General features: G+C 37.2%; 1 protein-coding gene across 1 annotated transcript in view; it reads right to left on the bottom strand.

The window, feature by feature from the left end:
- The window catches only part of LOC134223585 (plectin-like), a 539,529-nt gene extending 528,585 nt beyond the window's left edge, over nucleotides 1–10,944 (bottom strand). Inside the window, exon 1 of the mRNA XM_062702767.1 lies at nucleotides 10,810–10,944. The gene's annotated coding sequence lies outside the window, so the exon portion shown is untranslated. The remainder of the gene's footprint in view (nucleotides 1–10,809) is intronic.
- Between the last annotated feature and the right edge of the window lie 6,251 nt (nucleotides 10,945–17,195).

The following is a 17,195-nucleotide window of genomic DNA, read 5'->3' as shown; positions in this document are numbered from 1 at the left end:
AGTTCCCCTATATCAAGTAAAAATTCCCGGTTTTCCTGGTTCTATCAAATTTCCGGTTAATTCCCGTTTCTCCCGGGTTTCTCTGTCCAGTGGCCATCCTGTATATACCAAACGACTCAGCTTGACAAATTGAGGTGATGTCTGTAGGTGTACAAAAATGTGAGACACACTTTTTGGTACTTAGCATTGTCCGATTTGATAGCAACAAGCCAATTTTCAATAGGAAACAACTTGACGCGGATTGCGGTCTAGCTGTTCCCTATTAAAAATTGGCTCGATCGGCCATTGCGTTTCACCTCAGTGATGAACTCTAGCCAATAAAAAAATCACTCAAATAAAGTTAAAAAAAAACATTGCGTTGCTGAGTTATTGAAAAAACATTGTTTTTTTGCCAAGGAAAAAAGTGTCAGAATAAAAAAAAAGTTTTTCAGAAGATGCTACAATGCATTCAAATAACCACAAATCCCCCTAAGGTGCTAATTTGATCTCTTTTATGTCTGACTATCGATTCTTGCATTTGTACAACATGTGATAGACTTAGTTCACTTCCTTCAGTGGGGTTTGATCCCACGAAACCTGTTCGCTAGACAGGTGCTTTCCCAACTAAGCTACGAAGGACCTCCGTCGTCCTTCGCAGCTTAGCGGGTACTGATGGAACCAAATTCCCAGCACCAGGCACCAGACTTTGGTTTAGGAATTTGGAATAGGAAAATAGACAATCAACTTTGAATGATGTCTCTTATGTGTTCTCCTCATTTTTTATAATGCGCGAGATAGGCACCATCATTTAATCTGAATATGCAAAAAAACAAAGTTCTTAAATGTCTAACAATTGTGAACCTCTGTCCCATCTTTACACCGGAGAACCAAAACGAAATTGATATCACGCGGTGCTGAAACAAAAGGAAACAAGAGCAGCAATAACACACTACCGACGAAGCCCTAACGGGGAAGTCGCTCTTGGCGTTTGGCGAGTAGAGCCACAGCTGAGCAGAGCAGAAATCCATGATCAAGGGCCAAATCCGAGCGAGCGTAAAACACGCACACAAGTCGACTGGAAACGACAAAATGATATGTTAGAGGAAGGTAGTGAACGCATCTTTTTTTACAAGTTCACGTTTTAGAGAGGAACTTTGGAGAACGGTGCGCGATTTAATTGGATGTGGTTCCCTACTAATAGGAAATGCCTGAAGCTGTATACTGTACTTCTATAAACAAAGAAATAATTTAAATTGTTGTATAAAATACATTTAGAACAAAATATATTTTTTGTGTTTTTGTTGGAATAGAAAATTGTTATTAATGGCGAGTTCGATTCTCGGTCCTGGCGAGGATGTTTTCGGGTGGGAAGCATTCTCGACTCCGTGGGCATAGTGTATCCATTTTTACTGGCCACACAAAATATTCATGCAATTGACGAGCATACAAAAGCTTTCTATTGCTGCTTAAATGCTAGAAGTTCCAGTTATTTCAAGTTCCAGTTGAAAGGTAGAGCCATTGATGAAGAAGAAGAGAATAGGAGTTCACAACATACATTCTCGCATACTATGTAGGGTCTTCTAGTATGAAGTATAAACAAAACGAATTAGTAATTGATCAAATGTATCATCATTCCACGATCGACTGCCTTTTCTGCGAAATGTGAAAATTAATTAAGAGTTGAATTATTTGTTATTTTTTCATCATATTATTCACTTTGTGTTCCAGTTGCTAAATCATTTTAACTATATTAAGCACATCAAAAATCAAGTCAGGATTACTTTATTGTAGGACTTACTATAGTTTTTTTTTATTTCAACTAAATTGAAAAAAAAATAATCAAGTGTGATTTGTATACATAGTCTTATTTTCACTTAGTTGGTATTTCTTAGTACAGCTGCTGATCTAGTAGAATACTTACATAGATCATGAAAATAATGAACAGAACCGTATAACCAACTTTACATTTCGATCAGAACCTCCTTCCTTTATGATTTGGTAAACAAGAGTTAGAAGCACGGCAAAGCTTACTCGATGCAAAAGAAGAGCACAAGTTGAATAGAATACGTACAACTTATTGACGTAAAACATAAGAGAGCATTTATTATTCCGACGCTCAATATTCGCATACTCTGCCACACTTTTAAAGCCTAGCGTCGGACAAGCTGTACGTAGTAAGAATGATTGGATCACAGAATGCTGGATTTGGATGTTGTTCGCGGACAGCGAAGCTGCTTCTATCAGATAGATGATAATCAACCGCGTCCGCAGTTAGCTGCATAGTGATGATGAATGCGATGGGTCTCCGAGTGGCCTTACGTCCATATCACTCCCAGGGTACGGGCAAACGAAATTTTACTATAGTCTGGTGGATAAATTGACGGCATTCAATTGTCTCTCATGGGACCCAGTCGAGCATGACATCATTTAGCTAATATTGAAAAGTATTGTATCAAATTGAGTATAAGATAATTTGAGTAAAACACCGTAATGCATATTATTCGATTTTGGAGCCACCGACTACCAGACTATAGCAAAGTGGCTGTAGTACGGATGAGTTTATTTTCTACTACGGGTTCAATCAGAGTATAGTTTGGCTGTGTGCGTCTGTACTGTACTAGGGGGAAATTCATTCATCGATTCCAAACTGTTCTACAGCGTTTTGCCGGTCGTTGCTTGTAATTTTGAGAGTAATACTCATTGCGGTGTTAGTGGATGGCTAACTCCCGAGAGAGAGAGGGCCAAAAGATTAGCAGTTGGGTATTTACGATGAGTTGTAGAGGTTGTTGAAACGTGAGAAGTGTGTCCAATTAGATGCGATGTAACGTTGCATTCTACATAAACAACGTGTGTTTGGGGAATCGTTTCAGGAAGCCATGGGAAGCTCTTCAAATGTTTGTGTATTTTCAAGCCCAACGCTAAATGATTGTAATTTCATTATCAAAATCGTCATCGATTGTTCTTTATAAGAAGAATATTGCTCATCGAAAAAGCACATGGTCCACTTCGAACGACGTATGTGGTATAGCGTGTGAATCACTACTATATGGATCCATACTCCAAGTCGAATGATATTGTATGAAGGAAAATGTACGGAGCAATAAACTCGACAATTATTATCGTTGCGAGCTGGCCTCTCAGGGTTCAAAAATATTATTATTCATTATGGATTATTATGAACGATCTTGCGCTTCTGGTTTTTGTTTCTCTTTATTCTACATACGGTTGGAATGGCTGTAACGAAAGGAACATGTATGTAGTAATTAACATTTACGCGAGAAAATTGTTTGAACCGTTTAAAAAAACAATTACTTTTTCCGATATTTGCAGCAGGTTCCGTTTAGATGCTATAAACATTCTAGTTGGTTAGTTTCAAATAGCATCCAGACGACGAGGCTGACCACCAAAAAAGTGGAAAACATCAACATAATAATTGGAACCTAAGGAATCCACGGCCTTAGGAAAAGTATCGGCATGGTATACAAATTCGTAAAAACATCACGATGCACGTCGTATAATCACTAGAAAGCGGTGTTAATGACAGACAGACTGACGGGCTGAAGGCGTTCCCCAGCTGTAAATCTAGGATCGTTTGCACCTGGGAGGTGATATTCTCGACCAACGATTAGGTACCCGATTTGAAGTTTATGCAACGATGCGTTTACCTGCGTTTTCCAAATCAAGATTAAACGGAAATCTGCAGACACCTGAGTAGTCAAGATCATGTTGTGTGTGGTTGAGTAGTCATAAAAGTTCATATCAGACATGAGCATGATGAGCGTTTCGTAGTTGCTACTAAGTGATTGACCAAAACAATCGTGATTGCATAGGAAACCAATGAATGATGCATGGCAATTGCTTTTCAACCTCAATGTATGGTGCCAATGGAATGTATGGGAAAAAAATTGTCATCGAATTTCAAAAAACAACATTGCTCACAAGTTTCATTACCCCAAAATATGACCACATGCAAAATTTGAGCTCAATCGGACATGATTTAGGGGTTCCTAAAATGGATCAAAGTTTTATAATTTTTACCCATGACAATTTTCCCAAGGGGCCAAAGGAAAAGTCGAAAATCGAATTTTGGTTTTTGATAACAAATGACTTAAAAATGCATGAAACGTCCCCGACTAGAAGGTCATATCAAAATTACATCAACATATGTTATTATGTTATACTAAATTTTTATAATAAAATTTGTTAGAAATATGGTGCAGGATGTTGTTAAAATATCTAAATTTCTATCAAAAATTACACTACTGGAAACAAAAAACTATCAGCTTTTGTTACAATTTTATCAAAAAAATAACATATTTTGTTAGAAATTTATAACAGATTCAGATACAAAATAGATATTGTTTCTTTTCAGTTGGAATTTTTTTACAGGTCGTAATAGGTCTGCAGATTGTGGTCAACAATCAGATATTTTTGTTTTTGTCTAAACAACAATATTTTTCAAAAACATGAAACTAACAACACTACAAATTAGGATACCTTTTCAAATGATATCACTAGCGTTGTGATATCTCCCGACTAGAAGAGCATAACTAAAACTTAACACAATTTTAACATATTGTGATCTTTATAACTTATTTTGATACAATTTTGTTCTTAGTAGCCATTATCTTTCAAATGTTGTAACAGGATTTTAACATAATAAGATTTAAAAAATGCTTAATACCGAATTGCCCAACAGTAGGCAATTAAAATAGATGTAGCAAAGTCTCCTGCCATAGATTTTGTGACATCTTTGACATGACGCTGATATAATTTGAAAAAGTTGTCTAATGTGTAATGTTCTTAGTTTCATGTTCTTGAAAAATATTTTTGTTCAGAAAAAACTAATATTTGTGAATGTCGATCACAATCTGGAGAGCTATCACGACCTGTAACTGCACAGTAAACAATATATTTTGTATCTGATTCTGTTTTAAATTTTTAACAAAATATGTTATTTTTATGATAAAATTGTAACAAAATTTGATAGTTTTTTGTTTCAAGTAGTGTAATTTTTGATAGAAATTTAGATATTTTAACAACATCCTGCACCATATTCCTAACAAATTTTGTTATAAATTTTTTATGTAACATAATAACATATGATGATATAATTTTGATATGACCTTCTAGTCGGGTATGGCTGGTATACTTTGCTACATTTATTTTAATTGCCTACTGTTGGGCAATTCGATGTTGAGCAATTTTTAATCACATTATGATAATATCCTGTTATAAAATTTGAAAGATAATGGCCACTAAGAACAAAATTGTATCAAAATAAGTTATATATATCACAATATGTTAAAATTGTGTTCAGTTTCTGTTATGCTCTTCTAGTCGGGTCGAGATTTGACGTCATTAAAAAAAATTGAAAAAAATCAATTTTTTCTCTTAGAACATTTTTGGGACTTTTTTTTAGATGATGAAATTTTTTTCATCGAATTTTAACACTGGACGATACGCAAACGTTTTCGTAGCCAAAAATATCCCCCTATGCAAAATTTGAGCTAAATCGGACATGATTTAGGGGTGCTCAAAATTAATCAAAACTTTTTTTTCCATTCTAGGTTTTCCCATTACCAGTATTTATTTGAACTTTAGAAGTGAAAGCAGTCACACTGTTTATTATTATTATTTTTCATAAAATGGAGGAAAGTCGAGTCAAGTACAAGACACTGAAGACGGCCTTACTGTTGAGGTCGAAATACGTATCTGTCAGGATACAATTAAGTGGTGGAATTCAATGGGATAATTCTGTTTGTTGGGGAATATTTGTCATTGTTTCATCAAATTTGCCGTCGTATGGTGAAGTTCTTTGTAAGTTCATGTTTCATTTGCGAGCTGAGAAACAAACTGCTAAACAAAGTGCGCAAATAACAACAGAAGCGTTGACAGCTGTATGGAAAGGAAAACATATTGATGAAGTGATTGGTAAAAGGGCGAATTTAAAATGTTGCGTTACCATACAAATTGGAGAGATCTACAGAAAAATAGGCTCCTAATGTCGACGATTGAACTTGAGAAGCGGGAATACTTTTCTGATTCGATTGGAGATTTATTCGACATCTGAAAGATGTGTAAACCGAAGAACAAGTTGGAGTCCTTTGGCATCAAAAAACAAAACAAAAATCCTCCTTTTGAGAAAAAAAAATTAATTAATTTTGAGCAACCCTAAATCATGTCCGATTCAGATCATTTTTAGCGTAGAGTAATATTTTTGGCTACGAAAACGTTTGTGCATCGTCCGGTGTTGAAATTCGATGAAATTTTTATTTATCATCCCATTGTCAGTCCCAAAAATGTTCTAAGAGAAAAAATCGATAAAATAACATCAGATCTCGACGTTTCATGCATTTTTAAGTCATTTGGCATCAAAAACAAAAATTCGATTTTCGACTTTTCCTTTGGCCCCTAATTGGAAAAATTTGCATGAGTAAAAACTTCAAAATTTTGATGAATTTTAGGCACCCCTAAATCCCCCCTAAATTTTCGCATGGGGTCATATTTTGGGGTAATGAAACTTGTGAGCAATGTCGTTTTTTGAAATTCGAAAATGTCATTTTCATTGGTACTCAGGGTGGCCACTGAAATTCGATTTTCAAATTTCCGGTTTTTATTTAACTTGAAAAAATAGGGTAAGAGTTTTAGGACCTCAACAAGGTGTTTTATGTTTTGGCCATACCGGAGTTTAGTTTTATAATTTGTAATAATAGCAACTGATAATTTGTGACGAACTTTTGAAATAAATACATTTAATTACCAACAACGTGTTAAGAGGAATGCATAAAATCAACAGACACATTGAAATTGTGCGCCTCGTGACCATGAAGTGGACATTTAATCAATAAGATAATACCACATTAGCACCTGATTACGATGGTTTGAATCTTTTGTTAGTTCCAAAACCGTCGTATTTTTTTGTTGGTTGCGAAACTTTCGTTTTAACCCTTTTGTTACCGACAGGGTACCCGGGTACCTTTTTCGTTTTCAAGTAAAATTTTTTTAGGGTTCTGAACATCGCAGGAAATTGAAACTCCGTGACATCTTCAAACTCGGCAAAATTAAGGTTGTACCCTTCATTTGGTTGAATATATATCTTCAAATTACACATACTTTGAGACCTGGCCCAGTTAATCCGGAATTACGGTTACCAGGTAATCCAAATCGGTTCTCTGTAACATGTATCGAATAGCGGGTAAGTTCCTGCATCCGTAGCAACCAAAATCGTCGAAATCGGTGAAAAACTGACTATGTTATGATCATTTTAAGTCCGTGGGTACCCGGGTACCCTGTCGGTAACGTAAGGGTGTTTTTTTTTGTCGGTAACAAAAGGGTTAATTTAAACACAGATTTAACCCGAAGACCCCAATCTTTGTTTCCGATCAACATCATTATTTTGTTTTTTTAAATAAATGTAAGCACATTTTGGGCAATCAAAACATTCATTCATAATTTATTCGGTTTTACATTTTAAATTTCTAGAATTTTGTTTTCTTTTTTCAGTATATCCATTAAATTAAAATCTTGAATCTATCATTAGGAAGTTTAAACGTTCTTGGAATATTGGAATATTGCAATTTTCGAAGTTTTCCTTATTTTTCGTGAACTTATTCCTTATTTTTCAAGAAATAAGGTAAAAAATATAGTTTAGAATATCTTTCATCATCTAAAAAATAACTAAACTGTAATACTTTAAAATATAACAGACTAAATCACGAAGACATTTTTTTTATTATTTGTAGAATTTTTGAATATAATTTCAAACAACTCTTGATCATGTATCAAAATATATATTATTCACCATATTTATTTTTTGTTTCGAATTCTGTGCATTTCAAAATAGCTAAAATAATAATAGGAGTATTTTCGCTTTAAGACGAGCTTGGAGATTAGAAGAGTAACTTCAAGATGAATATTTTCATTTAAAAGAATTAAAATTTCGATATTCGATTCTAAGCTTGCCTCGTAACTGCGTGATGAATTTCTAAAACATAAAAATTCACAATAAAGATAAAAAAATGCCTTGTAACACAATTTCCATGATATATGTCAGTAGAAATTGATATCAAAATGATCTAGTGACAACACAAACTGGATTTGGGAAAAAACAATCTACTTAATTAGGTATCAAACACCATGTACTGAAATTAAATAATTCAGTCAGAATGCGACTGAGTAATAAACATTGAAAAGTTTTTTGCCTTTTTTTTTTCTTATATCAACATAATTGAAAAGAATTTTGAATGTAATTTGACGAAAATTATATTTTTCCCGGTACATGTCCTGAATTCCCGGTTTTTCCCGCTTTTTTTTCCCGGTGACTTCAATTTCCCGTCTTTTTCCCGCTTTTCCCGTTTTTCCCGGTTTGGTGGCCACCCTGTGGCACCCTAGTGCATAGTCCGAGAACGCTTGACTTTTCAATGGTCAAATACAGCGCCGGCCACATCCTTACCAGGCTGGGAACTCATTTTTAAAATAAAAATTCTTTGATTTTTTCAGGGTTTATGATTCATTTTGGGTTCTTTTACAAATTACGTAACGCTAAATTTGATGATCCTCCCCCTCGTAACACTTTTTGTAAGGAAGTTTTAATATTGTTGTATGGGTAGTAACGCTCGGCCTGACCCCTCCCTCTCCCTTCATCGTTACGTAATTTGTGAAAGGCCCCTTTTGACGCTTAGAATCTCCATACGAATTTTTTTCCTGATTTTCTTTCAACATTCCAACAATTGGAACATTTCAAATTAACTTTAAAAATCCCTTCGGAAAGTCATTTAGAGAAAGAGTTTTCGAAGGAATTCCTAAAGGAAATTTCTATGGAATTCCTAAAAGAATTTTAAAGTTACTTTTGAAGGCATATTTAAAAGAATTTTTGGGAGAATTTTCGGATGAATCCTTCAGAATTTTTTTCTGAAACTCCTTTAGGAATTAATTCGGAAATTCCTCTTAGAAAATATTAGAAAATTCTCGGAGAAAATTTCCGAAAGAACATAATTTCCCAAGGAATTGATTTTTCAGAGGAAACCTCCAGAAATAATTTCCGGCACTTTCCGGTTGGAACTCTGTGTTACTAAACCGCTACTGTGCCGAGATCTACTGTGGTATTCTGCTGCCAGAATCCACACAGAATCTATTTTTAGATTTTTCATTATTCATTGTTGTTGTCGTTGCTGGTCCATCTCACCGTGAGTCCATTGTGTCTCCATTTGTCCGTGTCGTGAATTCAATGATCGTTGCATTGTTCGGTTGCCATTTATCCGGGTAACGTTGAAGGAATGCCTCCGAGAAGAACAAGTTGTCAGTCGTCATCAGGCAGCCGTGACCCGTACCCCAATACGTCACCGTATAGGCTGCGGATCCGGCGACTGACGAGGGTTTGGTGGAGAGACTGGGAATCGAATCCATGACCATCCACTTGTAAGGCGAACGTGTAGCCAACTACGCTACGGGACTCCCCAGAATGAATTTTTTTAAGAATATCTAAAGAAATTTCAGTGCAGTCGGAATTCCTGAAGAAAGTTTCGAACCTATTTCCAAAGGAGTATTTCGGAGCAGTGACGGGAAATGTCATTTCGATGTCATGAGACTAATTTGCTAATAACTTTTTTCACATGTGAATTATAATTTTGTTTTACATGTAAATATGTAGCCCTCAAAGGACCCGACAACTTTTTCTAACAGGTAATTTCTCTAAACATGATATTGGCGACGTGAGAGCCGAATTAGTGTTAAATGACATTAATGTCATGACATGTCGTGAAATTTTTTTAATCTCGCTCTCATGGCTCACACTTTATATTTAGAACAGTGATCTGTTCAACCAAGTTCTAGGATTCTTTAAGAAATCCATGTCAATAAAAAAATTCGAACTATAAATGACGTTTGGAAAAAGTTATAAAAAAAATTGGTAATAGCATTGCCATGACATTTTTTTGACATTTCCCATCACTGTTTCGGAGTATTTTAAAAAGAAATTTTCGAAAAAATTCTTAAGGAGTTGCCTAAGATTTTTCAAAAAGATTTAGAATGAATTACTGATAGAATGCCTGAAATAATTTCCAAATAAATTTCCGAAAGAACTTCTGGATGTATTTCCTAAAGACTTCCCTAAGAATGAATTACTGAGATAACACCTTGATGATTTTTTCAAGATATTGCAAAAGAGGAATTTCTGAGGGATTCTAAATGAATATAATATCCGAAGATGTTCCAAGAGAAACATTCCAAAGAATTCCTGGAGGCTTTCCCAGTTAATTACTTAACCAGACGATAAAATAAAATTAAAAGTTCGTAATGTTTAAAACTGCCTAAAGTGAGCCAAGAAAGAATTTCAGCATTCAATAATATTAAATTTTCATTTATTATGACAGTCGGTTCTTAGGGGCCGCGTAAAATCCAAAAATATTCTTTTAAAAAATCGACAAGGAGATAATTATTTCACGATAATCACGTGTTTTCCCACCTTTTTGAAAAACTGCGTAAAAAAATACTTCTTGGGAAATCTGCATAAAAAAACGCGTAAATTCCAAAATCCTCGTCAAAACCGCATGAAAGGGGACACCAGTGTATTCCACTAAATGGTCTAGAAGATTTTTGATTGTTGAGAGTAAGCAGAAGAGCAAACATAATGTCGTCCGAAAGGATCACCATCGATGAGCATCAGTTTGAGCATCATGACCTTCCAGCGAAAACGTCATTGTTTCTGATCTATATTGACAGCATACCTCAATATTTTCAACATATTATAATAGCCATACAACATTTATCAACCACAAATATTTTGAAAATAACAATTAGATACATATCATCTAAACATGTTTTACTTACCCTAAATTTAACAATCGGATAATATTCTGTGACGCCTATTCCATTCCATTTATTAAACAGGATTTATTTTTATTTCTATAAGCTTTTGATACAATTCACGTTACTACTTATAGCATATGTAATTTATCGATTAAGTAGAATTACCACGTCACATTTTCTACACTTTATTTTATACAAGACTGTTTCACACTCTTCTCTCTAATCTTCATCTCTAATCCCGGCCTCCGTAATCTGTAAACGACGTCTTGCACCTTGCCGTACCCTTATCACTAATCAAGATCGGCAATGTCAGCACTAATAAATAATTCACTCACGCACACTTCCCTCCCTGCTACGACACCGTGCTGTTATCAACTTTGCATGCCCGTTCGTGCAGCTTTAGCAGTAGGTTTAGCATTTTCCTAGAACTGCAAATCCGGCAAAGGCAACCCGATTTCGCAAGCTCCAGCAGAATCCCATCTCGCAGCAAACGGCGACGACGACGCCACGAAACATGGATGGGCGTCGCGAAATTTTCAATTCAATCAAATCGCACTTAAATGGGTTCGAATTCAATTTCAAGCACTCATTCACGAATCGCGGCACTGTTATTTCTCTAATTCAAACATGTTTGATCGAAATTGTCCGTTTTATTTCGCGAAAAAAATTACTTTTCCGTACCGTACGTCGAAACGACTCGCGAATCAAAGAAAATTATTGTACGATTTTAATCAATATCCACCGGCGCACACACACAGAGAAGGCGCCGTCGGAAACCACACGAACGAAAGCCGATCGATAACGCAATGACAGCTGGTCACGACGCAAACATAAAACAACGAAGAAAGGTGAGAGGGAATGAAGAAAGTGAGTTGCTAATTCAAAACAGTGCCAGTGAGAAGTGAGATGGCTACTCTGCTGGCTTGAAAGGTATCATACCGTTAGAATTTTGCTTGACAAAAACTGAACATGCTGGTACCGTTGTTTCAGTGCACTTTGGACTTATTTCTGAATATTCCTTTGAGGCAATATAACTGACGAACGGGTTGACCGATATATCGATATATACATATATGTATAAATATCGAATACGGTTTTCTCGCTACCCGAGTTTGAACGTAAATCAGATTCAACTAGTTTATAGATATAATAAGTGATGATTTACAAAAAAAAAATACTGGACCGCACCACTATAGGAACTCGCGATGCGACGTTAGTTGCGACAATTATCATTAGTACAGTATTCCCCCCGCTTAACCGGACCTCACTAATCCGACGACTCGTTAGTCCGGATCTTGCTAATTCGGAATTTTCCGGATTAAAAAGTATAAGCACTTATTTAAACACATTATTCTGTCAGTTTTCAAATTTGTGCTGTGATTTTGTTTGATCCATTTTTATGGATTTGACAGTCGGATTAACGAGAGCAGCCTCGATAGTCCGGCCATAGATTTGTCGGATCAGCGGGGGTATACTGTATTGCACGCAATTATGCTTCTCACGCGCACTTATTCAAACATAAGTTGCAATATTTTAGAACGGCAGAATTGTTAATAGTGCTGTGCAATGAGTAGCTCGTAGTTATTCCCATGCCTCTAATGTCTATTTGTTGACAAAAAATAACTAGCAGGACGGGAACAACTTCGAGCTGCTCATTGGAAAGCACTTGTTTTAAGATTTCCTGATTTTCTCAATCAGCGCACACCTTGAGGGAAGTTAAATATGCCATCCAACAGCTAAAGAACAATAAAGTAGCTGGTAAGGATGGTAAATATCGAAGCTTAGCTCATCAATATGAGCCCAGAAATGCTGACCACTTGCCTGCACAAACTGTTAGTCAGAATCTGGGAAACTGAACGTCTACCGGAGGAGTGGAAGTAAGGGGTCATATGCCACATCTACAAGAAAGGTAACAAGCTAGAGTGTGAGAACTTTTGAGCGATCACCATCTTTAATGCCGCCTACAAAGTGATATCCCAGATCATCTTCCGTCGTCTGTGACCAATAATGGGAAGTTATACAGCTAGCTTCGTGCACGGCCGCTCGACAACTGGCTAGATTTTTATTGTACGACAAATCCTTCAAAAATGCCGTGAATACCAGGTCCCAAAGCACCATCTGTTCATTGATTTCAAGGCTGCATACGACAGTATAGACCACGTAGAGCTATGGAAGCTTACCAGACTGATCAAACCAACGGTGGATGGTGTACAAAACCGTGTGAAGATTTTGGGTGAACACTCCAGTTCGTTTGAATCGCGGACTAAGACAAGGGAATGGACTGTGCCTGTTGTTCAACATTGCGCTAGAAGGTGTCATACAGAGGGCCGGGTGTAACAGCCGGGATATGATTTTCAACAGATCCAGTCAATTTATTTGTTTCGCGGACGACATGGACATTGTCGGCTGAACATTTGCAAAGGTGGCAGAACCGTACACCCGCCTGAAATGTGAAGCAACAAAAGTTGGACTGGTGGTGAATGCTTCGAAGACAAAGTACATGCTTGTGGGCAGAACCGAGCGCGACAGGACCCGCCTGAGAAGCATTGTTACGATAGACGGGGATACCTTCGAGGTGGTCGAGGAATTCGTCTACTTTGGTTCCTTGCTATCGACTACTACGGGCTCAAGAAGAAACTGCGGTCAATAAACATTCATCACCGCACCAAATGTGTTATGTACAGAACGCTGATAAGACCGTTAGTACTCTACGGACATGAAACTTGGACAATGCTCGAGGAGTACTTGCAAGCACTCGGAGTTTTCGAGAGACAGGTTCTTAGGATCATATTTGGCGGTGTGCAAGAAGACGGTATGTGGCAGCGAATGATGAACCACGAGCTCGCCCAGCTCTATGGCGAACCCAGCATCCAGAAAGTAGCTAAAGTTGGAAGGGTACGATGGGCAGGGCATGTTGCAAAAACGCCGGACAGCAACCCTGCAAAGATATTGTTCGCTTCCAATCGGGCAGGTACGAGACGGCGTGGAGCGCAGCGAGCGAGCGGGGCTGAACAGGTGCAGCACGACTTGGTGATCGTGGGACGCATTCGAGGAGGGAGAGATGCGGGCTCGAACCGTGTATTGTAACGTCAAATTTTTGATTCAGTGTTATTTGTTTAAATGTAAGCTAAATGAATGAAATGAAATGATTTCGTTAACAAAAAAAGAACAATCCCTACGTTTAGCCAAAAATTACGTGCCAGAGGAGTACTTCTAGACCTATTTCTTTCGGCTTTATATTGCATTCGGCTACAGACGCTATGAACACCGACGAACGGACGTGTCACTGGCGCTCTCTGATTCTCCCACACTTTATAACGGTCATTCGCTTTTGCGGGCGATCGCTCTTGTCAAATGAGCTAAGACGAAACTCCGCTGCAATGGTAATACAGGTAGGTTGGTGGCGAAAACATCACGAGCCATTATGGGGGTGGCGGTGTTCGATGATTTTTCATCATGGCGTCGTGGGCAGCAAATTTGAATTATTTTCCATAGGGGTGACACGTCGGTTCGTCGGTGCTATTAAGTCCGGTAAAATAATGCAGTAAAGTTTTCTTCCAACAGATTTCGCAGGAGCTCGTCCAAAATACAAGCAAAGAGATTCTGCCAAATGTTACAGATTTGTAGTAAATAACAATGTTCTCATTTCTAGGAACGGCAAGAGATCAAATCGGAGAAAAAATATCGTCGATTTAGGCACCGAGTAACTCAGATCCCGGAATGAAATGAAGTTTACCGGTATATCTTGATGTTACAGATTGTCCAAGCTTTTGATAATACTAGCGCTTTTGGATTATGCTGGCCAGGGCCGGATTTAGCCGGAAGGGGGCCCCGGGGCCAACGGTATGTGGGGGCCCCGAAATGTACAAAAAAGGTTGGTTTTGGTACACAAGGTTTGTGGGGGCCCGGGGCCACGCCCAAGCAGCCAGAAGTTCAGATTTTACTTAAATTTACTCTTTTTACTCACTATGGTTCACATCAAGTTTCAAGCATCCTTAACGGAACTTTAAAGTTCACTTTTACGCTACCACCATACATAAAATTACTTAAAATGAGAGCTGATTAAGCCAAAAAAGCCCTTCTTATCCGAACTTCTGGTTGCTTGGGTAGCTTCGATTTATCGCTAGTTAAGCTGAAAACCGAAATGGGGGACTACCCAAGTAACCAGTAAGCCATAAAACGCGGCACCAATTCGGTTCTGTAATTGAATAAAGAACATGCTAATTGTGCTAATAGGAAGTATATCGTGTGAGAATGCTGCCTAAAAGCCACTTTTGGCGAAATATTCGGCTTATATACTGCCTGCCCCCACCAAAATTGCCGCGCCCATGAAGAAATGTCAAAATGTTGAGGACGGTGGGTAACGCCTACCGGCAAAAAACATGAGAGATAAAAAGTTGTTTATCTTTTGTCTTTATCTTTCTTATTATACGCGACTTATATTTTTTTTTACTGATCAGAAGAAACTGAGGATCGAACTTAATTTGCCTGGAGGACGATGTAGTTTTCATTTTCCGGTGCGTTTATCGACTGGGTTATCTCAACATTGGAAACTGCATCTGCTGTAAGTACATTTTAATCCAACATCCAGCAGTTTTGGTCTTTGAGCCATCAATCATGTATGTTGCAGTGGGGTGGCAAATTTGATAGCATCTTGGAACAGAAAATGAAAACTACATGTTCACAGACCAATGGGTGAGTTTCTGGAATGGCTATGATATGAAATATTCAACGCAAAAAGGAATGAACAACTTCTGCAAATGTTTGGCACAGAAGTTTGCATCAAAATTCATAAAGATGAAAATTTGTACTTTTTGTTTTCTAAGACTGCTTTTCCTCTTACGGAAACTTATGTCACAAACAACATAGGAAATTCATTCATAAGGCAATATACAGTAAACGTTCGCTAATTGGGTTTTTTATAGTTGGGGCGCTTTTTAGTTGGGGGTTCGCTAATTGGGGCGAAACCCAATTAAAAAGCAGCTAAACGTCAGAATGTGATGTCAAAAACGCGTTGACGTTTTGTTTCCGTGTTTGGCGGGATCGATATTTTCTGGCGCGTAAAATTTTCCTTTGTTCAATGCAAAAAGTAAACAACATTGACGCTTGTCAAAACGCCCCAATTAGCGAACGGCATTCGCTAGTTGGGGTGAGGTCGTGCCCCAATTAGCGAACGATCACTGTATACCGACCAAAGAGTTAAATCCGCATTGTTTCTAAAATTATTTAAAAATGGATCCAATGCCAATGTATTACAATGAATTCTATGATGGTATTTAATTTTCATGCTGCGTTCCTCTGTTGATATTCAACACATGTGTCACGTGTGACAGCTTTGAAATGACATCAATGTCAACCCTAACCGGCTTTTATCTACACTGCAAAAACTCCACACATTTTTATTGGCAAAAATCCATTAATTTAACTCATGATGTTTATTAGGGCACACATAACCACTTTCAACGCAAAGTACAAATAGAATCTATAATCAAATAAAATGTATGTGTGGTCTCTAATATGCAGTTATTGAATTTATGTGTGGACACAAATTGCATATATTTGAGTTCCCAAATTGCAAAAATTTATGTGTGCGACAAATATATTCAATATGAAGATTTTTTTCAGTGACAGGGTTTACAAGCTCTACAATAAGCATCTTATTCTCATATACGGCCAATCGTGAAGCTTGCAGTTTTTAGTGCCAAGAAGCACTAATGTACTGATATAAAGTTCATTAGCATTGGCTAGCTGGGATACAGCAGATATAATGCTTACATCAGTGCTTAGTGGTTACCGCTGGGTATCGAAGTTGGATTTTTCTCGCAATCCGTACGTTAAACCTGTGCGCTAGTCTAATTAGGCCCTAGCGCGCCACTACACTGAAAGAAACGCCATGGTAACGCTTACTATATCAAAGGTAATGCTAAAAACATTCTACCATTTGATTTCGGCAGAACGCAAAATGTTTTTCAAACTACTCCAATAGTAGTCAACTTTACTATGTCATTTGCAGAATCGGGATGTAGTAGAATCCACTGTGTTTATGTCATGGTTACTAGAAAACATCGCACTGAAACAAAGTTGAATTTACCATGGAAACTAGTTTTGTAGTAGAATTGAATGCTAGGCAGTCGTATAATATTATGTTATGAATTTTCGCGTGGTAAACAACAAAAACACAGAACATAAGATATTTTTGTTTATTTAGATGCACCTATTAACACATTGAAATCTTCTTTACAAAAGGACATGCATTTATGGATTGTGTTGCAGTTCGTGAACGTAATATCTTGCCTGACAATTTTAATTCGATTTCCTTCACCAGCAAGAGAAACGTATTTGGAAGTGGATCGAACTTTTCATTTCGTGCGCCTACTGCGAAGCTGATTATTCTCCTTTGAAATTTG

The sequence above is a fragment of the Armigeres subalbatus genome, chromosome 3 (assembly GCF_024139115.2).
Source record: "Armigeres subalbatus isolate Guangzhou_Male chromosome 3, GZ_Asu_2, whole genome shotgun sequence".
NCBI classification, from domain to species: domain Eukaryota; kingdom Metazoa; phylum Arthropoda; class Insecta; order Diptera; family Culicidae; genus Armigeres; species Armigeres subalbatus.
Note: the sequence above shows the minus strand (reverse complement) of the source record. Positions and strands in the feature narration are given on the sequence as shown.